Source organism: Tachyglossus aculeatus, chromosome 16 (genome assembly GCF_015852505.1).
Source record: "Tachyglossus aculeatus isolate mTacAcu1 chromosome 16, mTacAcu1.pri, whole genome shotgun sequence".
In the NCBI taxonomy this organism is placed as follows: Eukaryota; Metazoa; Chordata; class Mammalia; order Monotremata; family Tachyglossidae; genus Tachyglossus; species Tachyglossus aculeatus.
Genome location: NC_052081.1, coordinates 21,247,224 through 21,264,301, shown reverse-complemented (window position 1 = coordinate 21,264,301; position 17,078 = coordinate 21,247,224). Strand labels below are relative to the sequence as shown.

Genomic DNA, 17,078 nt, shown 5'->3' with positions numbered 1-17,078 from the left:
ACCAGTGTTCAATTAGTATGATAGTAAGGCATCCTTGTTGACCCTTCAATAACAATTAACATGTGATGTAGAGATTTCAAACAGCAACCGTAACGTGATTAGCAGGGTTCTAAAATGTAGAGCTGCCATTGGTCTTTATGCTGACTGACTTGGAGTCAATTTTTAAAAGTCATTGTCACTTCACTGTGGGATGCACCATAGCCTAGTGGATAGACCATGGGTCCAGGAGCCAGAAGGACCTGGGTTCTAATCCTGGCTGTGCCCCTTGTCTGCTGTGTGACCTTGGGAAAGTCACTTAGGTGCCTTGTGTCTCAGTTCTATGTCTTATGCCGTCGAGTCGTCTTCGACCCATAGCGACGCCACGGACACATCTCCCCCAGAACACCCCACCTCCGACTGCAATCGTTCTGGTAGTGTATTCTTAGAGTTTTGTTGGTAAAAATATGGAAGTGGTTTACGACTGCCTCCTTCCACGCCGTAAGCACGGGTCTTCACCCTTGATTCTTTCCCACGCTGCTGCTGCCCAGCACAGGTGAGTTTTAACTTGTGGCAGATTGTCTTCCACTTGCTAGCCACTGCCCAAGCTGGGAATGGAATGGGAATGGAGAGGCCTCTGCCTGACTCTCCCTCCTGTAGTCGAGACTTGTAGAGTACTGGGAACTCTCCAGATGTGACCCTGAGAGGGGTTGTCTCAGTTACCTCATCTGTAAAATGGGGATTAAGACTGTGAGCCCCGTGTGGGACTGTGTCCAACCTCGATTAGCTTGAATCTACTCCAGTGCTTAGAACAGTTCTTGACACATTATAAGCACTTAACAAATACTATTATTATTATTACTACTAGTATTACTTTATGGAGGGCTTTCTTTGCTGTCTACCAGTCGACTCTGCAAGAGAACAGGGTTGGACAGGAGAGGAGGCAGAGAGGGAGGGTCCCTGGAGGAGTGAGATTTCATGGATAATAATAATAATAATAATGATGGCGTTTGTTAAGCCCTTACTATGTGCAAAGCACTGTTCTAAGCGCTGGGGGGGGGGGATACAAGGTGATCAGGTTGTCCCGCATGGGGCTCACAGTTATCATCCCCATTTTACAGATGAGGTAACTGAGGCTCCGAGAAGTTAAGTGACTTGCCCAAGGTCACACAGCAGACATTGCTATCTTCTCTTCTCAGGAAAGGCCTTCTGACCTGACCTGGAAGTGGCACAGATACATCTCATCTTTTCACACTCCCCTTTCCTCTTGCACTTTTTGAGTTCATTCAGTCAGGAGTGGCATACTTCATCCCTAAAGTGATCCAATCAATCAATCATATTTACTGAGTGATTACTGTGTACAGAGTACCGTCCTAAGTGCTTGGGAGAGTACAATATAATAGAGTAGGTAGACATTGTCCCTTCCCACAATGCGCTTACAACCTAGAGGGGGGAACAGACATTGATATAAATGAATTATTGATATTCATTCATTCATTCAATTGTATTTATTGAGCGCTTACTGTGTGCAGAGCACTGTACTAAGCGCTCAATCGTATTTATTGAGCGCTTACTGTGTGCAGAGCACTGTACTAAGCTCTTGGGAAGTACAAGTTGGCAACATATAGAGACGGTCCCTACCCAACAGTGGGCTCACAGTCTAGAAGGCGGAGACAGAGAACAAAACAAAACATATTAACAAAATAAAATAAATAGAATAGATATGTGCAAGTAAAATAAATAAATAAATAAATAGAGTAATAATAAATAAATAGAGTAATATGTACATAAGTGCTGTGGGACTGAGGGAGGGGTGAATTAAGGGAGCAAATCCAAGTGCAAGAGCAACACAGAAGGGAGTGAGAGAAGAAGCAGCGTGGCTCAGTGGAAAAGCGTGCAGGCTTTGGGGTCAGAGGTCATGGGTTCAAATCCCAACTCTGCCAAATGTCAGCTGTGTGACTTCGGACAAGTCACTTAACTTCTCTGTGCCTCAGTTACCTCATCTGTAAAATGGGGATGAAGACTATGAGCCCCCTGTGGGACAAACTGATCACCGTGTAACCTCCCTAGTGTTTAGAACAGTGCTTTGCACATAGTAAGTGCTTATTAAATGCCATTATTATTATTATTATTAATAAGGGAAAATGAGGGCTTAGTCAGGGAAGGTCACTTGGAGGAGACATGCCTTCAATAAAGCTTTGAAGGTGGGGAGAGTCAGTCAATCAATCAGTCAGTCATATTTATTGAACACTTAACTGCATGCAGAGCACTGTACTAAGCATTTGGGAAAGTACAATATAACAAGATAACAGACACATTCCCTGCCGACAACGAGTTTTCAGTCTAGAGGGGAAGACAGACATTAATATAAATAAATAAAATTATACATATACAGATATGTACATAAGTGCTTTGGGGCTGGAGGTGGGGAGGAATAAAGGGAGCAAGTCAAGGTGACAGAAGGGAGTGGAGAAGAGGAAAGGAGGGCTTAGTCAGGGAAGGCCTCTTGGAGGAGATGGGCCTTCAATAAGGCTTTGAAGGTGGGGAGTGTAATTGTCTTTTGGATATGAAGAGGGAAGGCATTCCAGACAAGTTGTAAGATGTGGACAAGAGGCTCAGTGGCGAGATGGATGAGATTGAGGTACAGTGAGTTAGGGTTAGGGTCCAGTTTACTTCCAGCACTGCTCTAGAGACTTCCAGTTATGTAACTAGACATTTCTGCTTAGGAATGCGTAGCCTGGAGGGAGGGAGTGGGGAAAGCTGGTACAGGAAGGGATGAAGAAACTGAGGTCCAGAGAATTTAAATGACTTGTCCAAGGTTACGCAGAAGACAAGTGGCAGAGTCAGGATTAGAATCCAGGTACTGAGAAGCAGCACGGCCTAAGTGGAAAGATTCATTCATTCATTCATTGCATCGTATTTATTGAGCGCTTACTGTGTGCAGAACACTGTACTAAGCACTTGGGAAGTACAAGTTGGCAACATATAGATTTTTTATTATTTATTTATTTTATTTGTACATATCTATTCTATTTATTTTGTTGGTATGTTTGGTTTTGTTCTCTGTCTCCCCCTTTTAGACTGTGAGCCCACTGTTGGGTAGGGACTGTCTCTATATGTTGCCAACTTGTACTTCCCTAGCGCTTAGTACAGTGCTCTGCACACAGTAAGCACTCAATAAATACGATTGATGATGATGATGATATAGAGACGGTCCCTACCCAGTAACAGGCTCACAGTCTAGAAGGGGGGAGACAGACAACCAAACAAAACAAGTGGGAGTCAGAGGACTGAGTTTGAATCCAAGCTCTGCCACTTGTCTGCTGTGGGACCTTGGGCAAATCACTTCACTTCTCCATCCCTCAGTTATCTCATTTGTAAAATGGGGATTGAGACTGTGAGCCCCTTATGGGTCAGGGGACTGTGTTCAACCTGATTAGCTTGTATGTGCCCCAGGGCTTAGTATAGTGCTTGGCACATGGCAAATACTTAACAAATACCATTTTTTTAAATAAAGGCCCTCTTGAGTCCCAGACCCATGCTCTTTCCCCACTTCTTTCTAAATTAAGGAGAAACTCCTGACCCTCAGCATTAAGGCACTCATCAGCTCTCTCTCCATTACTTAGAGAAGCAGTGTGGCTCAGTGGAAACAGCATGGGCTTTAGAGGCAGAGGTCAGGGGTTCAAATCCCGGCTCTGCCAATTGCCAGCTGTGTGACTTTGGGCAAGTCGCTTAACTTCTCTAGGCCTCAGTTACCTCATCTGTAAAATGGGTATTTAGACCATGAGCCCCCCGTGGGACAACCTGATCACCTTGTAACCTCCCCAGCACTTAGAACAGTGGTTTGCACATAGAAAGCGCTTAATAAATGCCATCATTTTATTATTATTACTTATCCTCACTCCTTTCCAACTACATCCAGTTTGCATGCTTCAGTCAAGCACTTATTATATCCTTCTTTGCTGCATCAGCCCCCTCACTGATCTCCCTATCTCAATCAATCAATCAATCAGACATATTCATTCAGTCGTATTTATTGAGCACTTACTGTGTGCAGAGCACTGTACTAAGCACTTTCATTCATTCATTCAATCATATTTATTGAGCACTTACTGTGTGCAGAGCACTGTACTAAGCGCTTGGAAAGTACAATCAGCAACAGATAGAGACAATCCCTACCCAACAATGGGCTCACGGTCTAGAAGGGGGAGATAGACAACAAAGCATAAATAAAATAAATAGAATAATAAATATGTACAAATATACACAAGTGCTGTGGGGAGGGGAAGGGGGTAGAGCAGAGGGAGGGAGTAGGGACAATGGGGAAGGGAAAGGGGGCCTCAGTCTGGGAAGGCCTCCTGGAGGAGGTGAGCTCTCAGTAGGGATTTGAAGGGAGGAAGAGAGCTAGTTTGGCGGATGTGATGAGGGAGGCCATTCCAGGCCAGGGGGATGGCGTGGGCCGGGGGTCGATGGCGGGACAGGCAAGAACGAGGCACGGTGAGGAGATTAGCGGCAGAGGAGCAGAGGGTGCAGGGTGGGCTGTAGAAGGAGAGAAGGGAGATGAGGTAGGAGGGGGCGAGGGGATGGAGAGCTTTGAAGCTGATAGGAGTTTTTGCTTCATGCAAAGGTTGATAGGCAACCACCGGAGATTTTTGAGGAGCTGGGTGACATGTCCAGAGCGTTTCTGCAGAAAGATAATCCGGGCAGCAGAGTGAAGAATAGACTGAAGCAGGGAGAGACAGGATGATGGGAGATCAGAAAGGAGGCCGATGCAGTAATCCAGTCGGGATAAGATGAGAGATTGAACCATCAAGGTAGTGGTTTGGATGGAAAGGAGAGGGCGGACCTTGGCGATGTTGTGAAGGTGAGACCTGGAGGTTTTGGTAACGGATTGGATGTGTCGGGTGAGTACTTGGCTATGTGCCCCTTAAGCACTTAAATACTCACCTTACCCCCATGGCACTTATGTATATATCTTTATGCTCTGCTATTTCCCCTATCTGTAAATTTTCTCCATCTCAGACTATAAGCTCCTTGTGAGCAGGGATGGTTTCTACCAACTCTATTGTGTTGTACTCTCCCAAGCTCTTAGTACAGTGCTCTGCACATGGTAAGTGCTCAATAAATATCACGAATTGACTTACTGATTGATTCACTTCTCTCAACCCAGCCAAATCACTGGCTCATTATCATCATCATCATAATAATAATGACATTTATTAAGCGCTTACTACGTGCAAAGCACTGTTCTAAGTGCTGGGGAAGTTACAAGGTGATCAGGTTGTCCCATGGGGGACTCACAGTCTTAATCCCCATTTTCCAGATGAGGCAACTGAGGCACAGAGAAGTTAAGTGACTCACCCAAAGTCACACAGCTGACAACTCCCCTCCCCCTCCCCATCCCCCCGCCTTACCTCCTTCCCCTCCCCACAGCACCTGTATATATGTTTGTACGTATTTATTACCCTATTTATTTATTTATTTTATTTGTACATATTTATTCTATTTATTTTACTTTGTTAATATGTTTTGTTCTGTTCTCTGTCTCCCTCTTCTAGACTGTGAGCCCACTGTTGGGTAGGGACCATCTCTGTATGTTGCCAACTTGGACTTCCCAAGCGCTTAGTCCAGTGCCCTGCACACAGTAAGTGCTCAATAAATACGATTGAATGAATGAATTGGAAGAGCCGGGATTTGAACCCATGACCTCGGACTCCCAAGCCTCTTTCCTACTGAGCCACGCTGCTTCTCATCCCTCTCATCACCTACCTCTTGGTTCCCCTGGCTTCTGACTGGAATTCCCCTCCCACCCTCTTCCTTCACACTCGGGAGACAACGGCTCTTCCCAAGTTCAAGGTCCTTCTGAAATTTCATCTCCTCCGGGAGGCCTTCCCTGATTAATACCACATCTCCCCATTCTATTCTGCTCCGTACTGCCGCACTTCCCCGAAGCACTTCACTAAGCACTCAATAACTATTACTGATGGATTGACTTAATCTCTTTTAACTATGATATATCCTTTCCTGTTCTCACAGAACCTGGTTGAGGGTGAGTGCAGAAACTCTTTTCTAAATCGCTGTTAATCAGTGTCTGGTTTCGCTGCTTCCCAGAGACCTGTCAATATTTGTTCCCGTGGTTTTTTCACTCTGTGTGTGAAATCCAATCACCTCAAGGGTGCCCACAGGGTCACAATAGCATCTCCAAACGACTGAGGATCATGTAAATTGTTATAGTGTTTGGCACTTATAAAATCACCGGAGGCTGTTGACAGCACTAATTGTTTGACAACTAAATTGAAGCAGCCTTTGGAGTCAGAGGTCATGGGTTCAACAGTCAACTGTCAGCTTTGGGCAAGTCACTTCACTTCCCTGTGCCTCAGTTACCTCATCTATAAAATGGGGATGAAGACTGTGAGCCTGCCGTGGGACAACCTGATCACCTTGTACCCTCCCCAGGGCTTAGAACAGTGCTTTGCACATAGTAAACGCTTAATAAATGCCATCGTTATTATTAACTAGTGTTATAGACAAGTAGGGGGCAAAATAAGTTAACCGGTGTAAATCGGGCCGCAGGGTTCGAGAATCCAAGGTGGTGACATAGATGGGAAAAACGACTCGGAGACGTGAGTTCAGATAGAGCAGGAAAGGTAGGAAGGTTGACTGCTTGCCCGTTCACCTCCCGAGAGGTACAAGTGACAAACAGCTCTGATAATAATAATAATAATGATGGCATTTATTAAGCACTTACTACGTGCAAAGCACTGTTCTAAGCACTGGGGGAGATACAAGGTGATCAGGTTGTCCCACATGGGGCTCACGGTCTTCATCCCCATTTTACAGATGAGGTCACTGAGGCTCAGAGAAGTTAAGTGACTTGCCCGAGGTCACACAGCAGACATGTGGCCGAGCAGGGATTAGAGCCCATGACCTCTGGCTCCCAAGCCCGGGCTCTTTCCACTGAGCCACGATCCCACCTGCTTCTTTCCTTTTTATTTGGTTCTTCATCCAGCTACACAAAGGATTCCCTGGCACCCTGATGGTACTCTGGCACCCTGTTGTGAGGAGATGTTAGCAGGAGGCATCACCCACACAGGATGGGGTCGTCTAAGACAGGGCCTGGCCCCTTTGGTCAGTGACAGCCCTCCTCCATGACAGGATCTTCCTTGAGGCCGAGGCCTATTCCCACACATCCTGTCGTTGAGCCTTGCACACAATGGAGTCGGTTATGCTAAGTCTTTAGGGAAAATGCAGTCAATGCCGCTTCTGCTGGAGCATAATAATAATAATAATGATGGCATTTGTTAAGCGCTTACTATGTGCAAAGCACTGTTCTAAGCGCTGGGCGGGATACAAGGTGATCAGGTTGTCCCACATGGGGCTCACAATCTTAACCCCCATTTTACAGATGAGGGAACTGAGGCTCAGAGTAGTGAAGTGACTTGCCCAAGGTCACACAGCAGACGTGTGGCAGAGCTGGGATTCGAACCCATGACCTCTGACTCCCAAGCTCAAGCTCGGGCTAGGGTGGACAACACTAGTCAGAGAAGTTTTTTTTTTAAAAAAACTACTTGGTTTAAACCAAGTTATTGAAATACCAATACAAAGCCATATGTTACTACTTTCCTAGTAAATAATAATAATAATAATGATGGCATTTATTAAGCATTTACTATGTGCAAAGCACTGTTCTAAGCACTGGGGGGGATACAAGGTGATCAGGTTGTCCCACGGGGGGCTCACAGTCTTAATCCCCATTTGACAGATGAGGGAACTGAGGCACAGAGAAGCGAAGTGACTTGACCGAAGTCACACAGCAGACATGTGGCAGAGCCGGGATCCAAATCCATGCTCAAGCTCAGGCTAGGGTGGACAACACTAGTCAGAGAAGTTTTTTTAAAAAAAAACTCCTTGGTTTAAACCAAGTTATTGAAATACCAATATAAAGCCATATGTTACTACTTTCCTAGTAAATAATAATAATAATAATAATGGCATTTATTAAGCGCTTACTGTGTGCAACGCACTGGTCTAAGAGCTGGGGGGGTTACAAGGTGATCAGGTTGTCCCAAATGGGCCTCACAATCTTAATCCCCATTTTACAGATGAGGTAACTGAGGCTCAGAGAAGTGAAGTGACTTGCCCAAGGTCACACAGCAGACATGTGGCAGAGCCGGGATTTGAACCCATGACCTCTGACTCCCAAGCCCAAGCTCGGGCTAGGGTGGACAATACTAGTCAGAGAAGTTTTTTTTTTAAACTCTTTGGTTTAAACCAAGTTATTGAAATACCAATACAAAGCCATATGTTACTACTTTCCTAGTAAATAATAATAATAATGATAACGATGGCATTTATTAAATGCTTACTATGTGCAAAGCACTGTTCTAAGCGCTGGGGAGGTTACCAGGTGATCAGGTTGTCCCACGTGGGGCTCACAGTCTTAATCCCCTTTTGACAGATGAGGTAACTGAGGCACAGAGAAGTGAAGTGACTTGCCCAAAGTCACACAGCTGACAGTTGGCGGAGCCGGGATTTGAACCCATGACCTCGGACTCCAAAGCCCAGGCTCTTTCCACTGAGCCACGCTGCTAGTACATGCAGTAGACACCGTAGAGTCAACATAAGCCCCCTCCTCCCCCCTCCATCCCCTTCGCCTTACCTCCTTCCCCTCCCACAGCACCTGTATACATGTATATATGTTTGTATGGATTTATTACTCTATTTATTTATTTATTTTATTTGTACATATTTATTCTCTTTATTTTATTTTGTTAATATGTTTTGCTTTGTTCTCTGTCTCCCCCTTCCAGACTGTGAGCCCGCTGTTGGGTAGGGACTGTCTCTATATGTTGCCAACTTGTACTTTCCAAGCGCTTAGTACAGTGCTCTGCACACAGTAAGCGCTCAATAAATATGATTGAATGAATGAATGAATAATAAAAGGTAGCTACTAACTCAAGGCACCGCCTGATTTTCCAACCAACGGTAACAGGAAGGAACATTGTCCCACCTCCCGGAATTAGTCATGTATCAGTAGTATGGCACAGTGGTTAGAGCATGGGCCTGGGAATCAGAAAGTCGTGGGTTCTATTCTGGGATCCCCCCACTCGTCTGCTGTGTGACCTTGGGCAAGTCACTCCATTTCTCTGGGCCTCAGTTGCCTCATCTGTAAAATGGGGATTGTGACCGTGAGCCCCACATGGGGACATCAAAGCCCTACTGAGAGCTCACCTCCTCCAGGAGGCCTTCCCAGACTGAGCCCTTCCTTTTCCTCTGCTCCTCCTCCTTTCCCCATCGCCCTACCCCCTTCCCCTCCCTACAACCCTTGTGCATATTTGTACATATTTATTACTCTATTTATTTTATTAATGATGTGTATATATCTATAATTCCATTAATCTATTCTGGTGGTATTGACATCTGTCTACTTCTTTTGTTTTGTTGTCTGCCTCCCCCTTCTAGACTGTGAGCCCGTTGTTGGGTAGGGACTGTTTCATTTGTTGGCGAATTGTATTTTCCAAGCTCTTAGTACAGTGCTCTGCACACAGTAAGTGCTCAATAAATATGATTGATGATGATGATGATGATGATGAATGAATGAAAGGGACTGTGTCCAGCCCGATTTGCTCATAATAATGTTGGTATTTGTTAAGCGCTTACTATGTGCAAAGCACTGTTCTAAGCGCTGGGGAGGTTATAAGGTGATCAGGTTGTCCCACGGGGCGCTCACAGTTTTAATCCCCATTTTACAGATGAGGGAACTGAGGCACAGAGAAGCGAAGTGACTTGCCCAAGGTCACACAGCTGACAGTTGGCGGAGGCGGGATTTGAACCCATGATCTCTGACTCCAAAGCCCGCGCTTTTTCCACTGAGTCACGCTGCTTCTCTGCGTATCCACCCCAGCACTTGGTAAAGTGCCTGGAACACAGTAAGAATTTAACAAATACCACAATTATTAGTATCAATCAATCAATCAATCGTATTTATTGAGCGCTTAGTATCAGAGACAGTGCAATATTTTCAAGAGGAAAACACCATTTTCTCTGGCCAGTGGCTCTATTACTTGCCACTTGCCATGGCTCTAATTTTCTTTTTGGCTTTCAGGGAACTGGAAGGGAAGCCCATAAAAGAGGGTTCGACTAGATTAGCCTGGCTGCCCAGGTCGTTTTCCTCTGTCAAGAGTCAGCTGCGTGACTTTGGGCGAGTCACTTAACTTCTCTGGGCCTCAGTTCCCTCATCTGTAAAATGGGCTTTAAGACTGAGCCCCCCCCCCCCCCCCGGGACAACCTGATCACCTTGTAACCTCTCCAGAGCTTAGAACAGTGCTTTGCACATAGTAAGTGCTTAACAAATACCAACATTATTATGAGCAAATTTCATTTTTTCCATCCTGAGGATTTTCCTGTGGGCCATAAGATAGGCCCCAAGCCACTTTCCTCCTTTTTTTATGGTATTTGTTAAATGCTTATTATGTGCCAGACACTGAAAAGCAGTGTGGCTCAGTGGAAAGAGCACGGGCTTTGGAGTCAGAGGTCACGGGTTCAAACCCCGGCTCTGCCAATTGTCAAGCTGTGTGACTGTGGGCAAGTCACTTCACTTCTCTGTGCCTCAGTTACCCCATCTGTAAAATGGGGATTAAGACTGTGAGCCCCACGTGGGACAACCTGATCACCTTGTATCTACCCCAGCGCTTAGAACAGTGCTTTGGCACATACTAAGTGCTTAACAAATACCAACTAAGAGCTAGGGTAGCGGCTCACAGTCTTAATCCCCATTTACAGGTGACGTAACTGAGGAACAGAGAAGTTAAGTAACCTGCCCAATGTCACACAGCAGACGAGGAGGAGATGGAATTAGAACCCAGGTCTTCTTACTGTCAGGCTGTTTCTACTAGACCACACTGCTTCTTGGTTGACAAATCTACTTAGGGAAGCAGCATGGCTCAGTGGAAAGAGCCCGGGCTTTGGAGTCAGGGGTCATGGGTTCAAATCCCGCCTCAGCCACTTATCAGCTGTGTGACTTTGGGCAAGTCACTTAACTTCTCTGGGCCTCAGTTCCCTCATCTGGAAAATGGGGATTAAGACTGTGAGCCCCCCGTGGGACAACATGATGACCTTGTAAACTCCCCAGCGCTTAGAACAGAGCTTTGCACATAGTAAGCGCTTAATAAATGCCATTATAAAAAAAATAAAATCTAAGTTTAGGAGTAAAGATAGTCAATTATAAATGAGATCATGGTCGTGATAACGACTACTAGTAAGCACGTTTATTCAATCAATCAATCGTATTTATTGAGCACTTACTGTGTGCAGAGCACTGTACTAAGCGCTTATTCATTTGCTTATGGCATTCGTTCCGTATACTTGTTGCTGTTACCCGCTCTATCCGCAATAGTCCTTCTGCAATCGCTGCATGGAGATTACCCTCTGCCTGTCAGCCTTCCCCCTTAAATTGTAAGCTCTTCAAGGGGAATACTGTATTGGTTGACTATTACTGCATTTTCCCCAAGCATCTAATACAGCATTTTACACACAGTAGACACCCAATTCAGTCTTCTGCACATCACAGACTCCCATTACATCGCTCTGTACACCTAGTGAACATTCAATAAACACTGCTGAAGAAAGGTACTTGCTCTGTTCACAATAAGCACTCAATAAGTTCCCTGTTAGTATTTCAAAATCAGCCACTCATTCATTCATTCATTCAATCGTATTTATTGAGCGCTTACTGTGTGCAGAGCACTGTACTAAGCACTTGGGAAGTGCAAGTTGGCAACATAATACACACACACATGTATCTGGGGGTGGAAAACATCCTATTTTTTCATATAGGTTCATACCTTGTATTACACACTAGATCTGAGAAGCAGTGTGGCTTAGTGGAAAGAACATGAGCTTGGGAGTCCACGGTCATGGGTTCTAATCCTGGCTCTGCCACTTATCAGCTGTGTGACTTTGGGCAAGTTATTCACCGTCTCTGTGCCTCCGTTACCTCATCTGTCAAATGGGGATTAAGATTGTGAGCCCCATATGGGACAAGCAGCATGGTCAGTGGAAAGAGCCCGGGCTTTGGAGTCAGAGGCCATGGGTTCAAGTCCCAGCTCTGCCACTTGTCAGCTGTGTGACTTTGGGCAAGTCACTTCACTTCTCTGGGCCTCAGTTCCCTCATCTGTAAAATGGGGATTAAGACTGTGAGCCCCCCCGTGGGACAACCTGATCACCTTGTAACCTCTCCAGAGCTTAGAACAGTGCTTTGCACATAGTAAGCGCTTAACAAATACCAACATTATTATGAGCAAATCGGGCTGGACACAGTCCCTGTCATTCATTCATTCTTTCAATCATATTTATTGAGCATTTACTGTGTGCGGAGCACTGTACTAAGCGCTTGGAAAGTACAACAGTACAACAGTGCTTTGCACATAGTAAGCACTTAATAAATGCCATTATTATTATTATTACCCTAGCACTTAGAACAGTGCTTGGCACATAGTAAGCGCTTAACAAATACCATCATTATTATTACTATTATTATCTGTGTCCCTTCCTCTACAATTGTGGGGGCATGAGTCCGTCAGTTTCGACAGCTGTCAGCACTCTCCATCAGGGCCAGAGTGGGGAGAATTGTGGAGAATGGAAAATCAAAATGAGAAAGACGCGGATTTATATGTGAAGATTCTCACAGGAATACTTTCTCACTGAACTGAATAAACAATGAGCATAGTTTAAGTAGCAATCGAACCCCTCCTCGCTGAAGCTGATTTTGAAATGCCGTGAGCTTGAGAATCTGGGCTAGAAAAACCGCAGTCCTCTTAATACAATTCCTTTTTCATTGAAATTGTTATATTAAAGCTGTTTTGGAGCTGTGAGTCACTGGGAACAAGAGAGTGCTTTTGATCTACCCCACAAGCCCCAGTGATAATAATAATAATAATAATAATAAAAATGGCATTTATTAAGCACTTACTATGTGCAAAGCACTGTTCTAAGCGCTCAGGAGGTTACAAGGTGATCAGGTTGTCCCACAGGGGGCTCACAGTCTTAATCCCCATTTTACAGACGAGGGAACTGAGGCACAGAGAAGTTAAGTGACTTACCCAATGTCACACAGCTGACAAGTGGCGGAGCGGGATTTGAACACATGACCTCTGATTCCCAAGCCCAGGCTCTTTCCATTGAGCCACGCTGCTTCCACCCGCCCTCCGGTCATGCATTTCTTCTTGCCTGCAGGTCATTTCCACATGGATAGCCCACTGGCACTTTAAGGTCATCATGGCTAAGCTAAATCTGAACGCTTCATCTTCCCATCTAAACCCACTTTTCCTTCATAGTTGACACCACCATCTATCCTATCCCAGAGGACTGTAACCATGTTCTCATCTTTCACCCATCTGACTTTTAACACTCATAGTCTTAGTACAGTGCTCTGCACACAGTAGGCGCTCAATAAATACGATTGAATGAATAGTCTATCTGTCGCTCTCAATCAGTCTTATTTATTTGAGTGCTTACTATGTGCCAAGTACTGTACTAAGCACTTGGGCGAGTATGATATAACAGGAGTTATAGCGGTTAGAGCACTAGCCTGAGAGACGGAAGGACCTGGGTTCTAATCCCGGCTCCGCCACTTGTCTGCTGTGTGAACTTGAGAAGCAGCGTGGCTCAGTGGAATGAGCCTGGGCTTTGGAGTCATTCATTCATTCATTCAGTCAATCAATCAATCGTATTTATTGAGCACTTACTGTGTGTAGAGCACTGTACTAAGCACTTAGGAAGTACAAGTTGGCAACATATAGAGACGGTCCCTACCCAGACAGTGGGCTCACAGTCTAGAAGGGGGAGATAGAGAACAAAACCAAACATATTAACAAAATAAAATAAATAGAATAGATATGTACAAGTAAAATAAATAAATGGAGTAATAAATATGTACAAACATATATACATATATACAGGTGCTGTGCAGAAGGGAAGGAGGTAAGACAGGGGGATGGAGAGGGAGACGAGGGGGAGATGAAGGAGGGGGCTCAGTCTGGGAAGGCCTCCTGGAGGAGGTGAGCTCTCAGTAGGGCCTTGAAGGGAGGAAGAGAGCTAGCTTGGCGGGTGGGCAGAGGGAGGGCATTCCAGGCCAGGGGGATGATGTGGGCCGGGGGTCGACGGTGGGACAGGCGAGAAGGAGGCCCGGTGAGGAGATTAGCGGCAGAGGAGCGGAGGGTGAGGGCTGGGCCGGAGAAGGAGAGAAGGGAGGTGAGGTAGGAGGGGGCGAGGGGATGGACAGCCTTGAAGCTCAGGGTGAGGAGTTTCTGCCTGATGCACAGATTGATTGGTAGCCACTGGAGATTTTTGAGGAGGGGTGTAACATGCCCAGAGCATTTCTGGACAAAGACAATCTGGGCAGCAGCATGAAGTATGGATTGAAGTGGGGAGAGACGCGAGGATGGGAGATCGGTAAGGAGGCTGATACAGTAGTCCAGATGGGATAGGATGAGAGCTTGAACGAGCAGGGTAGCGGTTTGGATGGAGAAGAAAGGGCAGATCTTGGCAATGTTGCGGAGCTGAGACCGGCAGATTTTGGTGACGGCTTGGATGTGAGGGGTGAACGAGAGAGTGGAGTCGAGGATGACACCAAGGTTGTGGGCCTGTGTGACGGGAAGGATGGTAGTGCCATCAACAGTGATGGGAAAGTCAGGGAGAGGGCAGAATTTGGGAGGGAAGACAAGGAGTTCAGTCTTGGACATGTTGAGTTTTAGGTGGTGGGCAGACATCCAGATGGAGATGTCCTGAAGGCAGGAGGAGATGCGAGCCTGGAGGGAGGGGGAGAGAGCAGGGGCAGAGATGTAGATTTGGGTGTCATCAGCTTAGAGATGATAGTTGAAGCCGTGGGAGTGAATGAGGGCACCAGGGGAGTGAGTGTGGATCGAGAACAGAAGGGGACCAAGCACTGAACCTTGGGGAACCCCCACAGTAAGGGGATGGGAGGGGGGAGGAGGAGCCTACAAAAGAGACTGAGAATGAACGACCGGAGAGATAAGAGGAGAACCAGGAGAGGACGGAGTCTGTGAAGCCAAGGTCGGATAGCGTGTTGAGGAGAAGGGGGTGGTCCACAGTGTCGAAGGCAGCTGAGAGGTCGAGGAGGATTAGGATAGAGATTTATTGAGCACTTACTGTGTGTCAAGCACTGTACTAAGCACTTGGAAAGTACAAGTTGGCAACATCTGATGGAATACTTACTGGAAATGTATTGTAATAATAATGATGATGATAGTAATAATAATAACAACAATAGGAATAGTGATGGTGGTATTTGTTATGTGTGTACTATACGCTGAGCTCTAAGTTCTCAGGTAGATACCTTAAAATCAGATCCGACGTAGTCCCTGTGTCACATGGAGCTCACAGTCTAAGTAGGAGGGAGAGTAGGTATTTTACCCCCAGTTCACAGATGAGGAAACTGAGGCACAGAGAAGCAACGGGCTTGCCCGAGTCAGAGGTCATGGGTTCAAATCCCGGCTCCGCCACTTAGCTGTGTGACTTTGGGCAAGTCACTTAAGTTCTCTGTGCCTCAGTGACCTCATCTGTAAAATGGGGATTAAGACTGTGAGCCCCCTGTGGGACAACCTGATCACCTTGTAACTTCCCCAGCACTTAGAACAGTGCTTTGCACATAGTAAGTGCTTAATAAAAGCTATCATAAAAAAACTTGTGTAAGCCACTTCCCTTCTTGGGGACTCAGTTTCCTCAGCTGTAAAACGGGGGTTAACACTGTGAGCCCCATGTGGGACAGGGACTGTGTCCAACCTGATTACCTTGTATCTACCCTACTGCTCAGAGACACAAAGTAAGTATATCATCATCATCATCATCATCAATCGTATTTATTGAGCGCTTACTATGTGCAGAGCACTGTACTAAGCGCTTGGGAAGCACAAATTGGCAACATATGGAGACAGTCCCTACCCAACAGTGGGCTCACAGTCTAAAAGGGGGAGACAGAGAACAAAACCAAACATACTAACAAAATAAAATAAATAGAAGTATAGTAAGTGCTCAACCAGTACCATTTTAAAAAAGAAAAACAGAGTTGGTAAACACATTCCCTGCCCACAAGGAGCTTACGGTCAGGGTCGGGAAGAGGATGGAGCTAAAAAGTGAGGGGACCACTGGTGCGAATGGGACCATGCCACAACGCGGCTGTTGGCAGTCTTCTTCCGGCAGCCGTAAGTTAACTCGGCTGCCACAGCTGCTAGTCCTGATACCTTGGCTTTGCCGTCTCTCCTGCGCCTCTCACCAGAAGCAGGGCCTCTGTGGGCAGAGTGGTGGGGGACCTTTGCCCGTTGTATGGAGCTCAGGAGCGGTAACCTGGGCAGGGAGACAGCCCTGCTTCTGCCTGCAGCTGTGGCCTTGAGGGTCATTGTCCCCTGGAAGGGGCCGGAGGTGGGAGGAGCAGACAGGGGAGGGGAGCACCTCTGTGATGATAGTTGCCAACAGGAACCGGGGTGCGAGTGTCCCAGGTGTGGGCTAAAGTCCCAACCCATGGCCCTCTCTCAAGCTTATGCCCGCCGATCGCGGGTTGACCAATGGCCGGTGGGATCCCAGCGCCCCAATTTGGGAACCCAGGCCCAGCATGCTCCCTGTTGAGCAGGCCCCAGGGACCTCTCCATCACGTTTACTGGTGAAACCTAATGAGAGACCTCAGACTATCGGGACAAAATACTCAATAATTCAGGGGAGATTCATTATTCATGCAACCTTTAATAACTCATATGCCACAGGGGCAGTAAACCACAGGAAGCTAACTGTTTGGCTTCTCTATCCTATACAGAATCTGCAGGGAAGACCTCACCCCAAGGGCAACTCACTGGCATGGTCTCTTTCTTACCTCTAAAGCTACCAAAGCCCCTCACCATCCCCCCCACCGCCCTCCTTCCCCTCCCCACAGCACCTGTGTATATGTTTGTACAGATTTATTACTCTATTTATTTTACTTGTACACATTTACTATTCGATTTATTTTGTTAATGATGTGCATCTAGCTTTAATTCTATTTGTTCTGATGATTTGACACCTGTCCACATGTTTTGCTTTGTTTTCTGTCTCCC

The 17,078-nt window shown here is 46.2% G+C and overlaps 1 non-coding gene across 1 annotated transcript; it reads right to left on the bottom strand.

The window, feature by feature from the left end:
• Positions 1-542: 542 nt before the first annotated feature.
• On the bottom strand, positions 543-686 carry LOC119938882. The gene has a single exon (XR_005454577.1). It is a non-coding gene; the product is annotated as a small nucleolar RNA SNORA7 (small nucleolar RNA).
• Positions 687-17,078: the final 16,392 nt, after the last annotated feature.